This window comes from Capsicum annuum, unplaced genomic scaffold (assembly GCF_002878395.1).
Source record: "Capsicum annuum cultivar UCD-10X-F1 unplaced genomic scaffold, UCD10Xv1.1 ctg43826, whole genome shotgun sequence".
Taxonomy (NCBI): Eukaryota; Viridiplantae; Streptophyta; class Magnoliopsida; order Solanales; family Solanaceae; genus Capsicum; species Capsicum annuum.
Genome location: NW_025851329.1, coordinates 1,359 through 2,899, shown reverse-complemented (window position 1 = coordinate 2,899; position 1,541 = coordinate 1,359). Strand labels below are relative to the sequence as shown.

Genomic DNA, 1,541 nt, shown 5'->3' with positions numbered 1-1,541 from the left:
CTGGAGGGAACGATATCTGACTGTCTGAGTCATTATATTACTTGCACGATCACGTACACTAGCGTGTGCGAAGAGATGCAACAAGTTTTTGGTGCCGTTGCCGGGGATCAAATAGAATTAGTAAATTGCTTTGATTTTTGGTTTTTGATCATAAGTTTAAGTGTTAACAACTTGATCTTAGCGACTGAATTTTTGCAGGTTTAGCTGAACATTGGACTGGATAGAGACAAAGAGTTAGTAGAGCCCTTTGCAGAACCAGAAGTGATTTTTCATCAGAGACGAAGAGCTCAATACTACACTTAACAGGGATCGATGGCAGAAATACGCGATCTTATAGTTGCTTATCCAAATGTTGGAAATGTTCCAGCTCCAGCTGTTCCTGTTCAACCAGTCGCAAAACCTGTTCGAGAAGTGGCAATCCCACTTCCGCACCTGGCGACTAACAGTATTCAGAATCTTGAACAAGGAGGTCGATAGGAATTAAAAAAAATATGGTGCAATTGTTGAGATATGCGGAAGAATTTCAGGGATTTTCACACGAGGAACCACAACAGCACTTATAAACCTTCCTGGAGATAAGCGACAGATATATTCCTGAATATGTGAATGCTGATTATGTCAGATTGACACTTTTCCCCTTTTCTCTATTGGGGGAAACAAAGAGATGGCTACTTGCTGAACCACACCAATCCATCACTACATAGGAAGAATATGCTCGAAGGTTTCGAATTCAATTTTTTCCATCTCAGAAAATTGCTCGATTGAGGAGTGAGATATTGAGTTTCAGACAGAAAGATAGAGAAAATCTCTACCAAGCTTGGGAGAGATTCAAGGGCATGCTAAGAATTTATCCTCATCACCATCAATCGAATGATGTTTTGGTGTATACATTTATAGAAGACCTTGAGTCTAATACAAAGATTCTCTTGGATTTAGCAGCAGGGGGTCAAGCTTTGGAGAAAACATATGAAGAATTGTATACCTTGCTGAATCGAATTGCACAAGGAAATCCTGATTGGCATGCAGACTCAAGGAATGCTCCCAAGAAAGTTGTAGGGGTTCTGGAGGTTGATCAGTTCACTGCCTTACAAGCACAAATTGCAGCAATGCAGAACCATATGATTACTCAACTTATCAACTTAAAGTTGGGTACAACACAACCAACAGTCACAACAAATATAGTTCAACAAGTATATGCATGGTGTGAAGTTTGTAGAAGCAGTGAGCATAAAGCAGATGCATGTTCTGTTAATCCAGATTCAGTCAACTACATGGGGAATGCAAATCGTTATGGTTAACAGAATTTTGGCAATACATATAATACAAATTGGAGGAACCACTCTAATTTCTCATGGGGTGGGAATCAGGCACAGAATACAAATCAGTATAAGGGACCAGTGCAACCAAATCCACAGCCGGTTCAGAATAATCAGGCGAATGCCTCGAATAGTAATATGGAGGAAATGCTTAAGTAGTTGATGGCTCAACAAGCACAGTTTACAGTGGATATGAAGGCTCAACAGGCACAGTTTGCAGCTGAA

The 1,541-nt window shown here is 40.2% G+C and overlaps 1 non-coding gene across 1 annotated transcript; it reads right to left on the bottom strand.

The window, feature by feature from the left end:
• Positions 1 to 758: 758 nt before the first annotated feature.
• On the bottom strand, positions 759 to 865 carry LOC124892093. The gene has a single exon (XR_007050066.1). It is a non-coding gene; the product is annotated as a small nucleolar RNA R71 (small nucleolar RNA).
• Between the last annotated feature and the right edge of the window lie 676 nt (positions 866 to 1,541).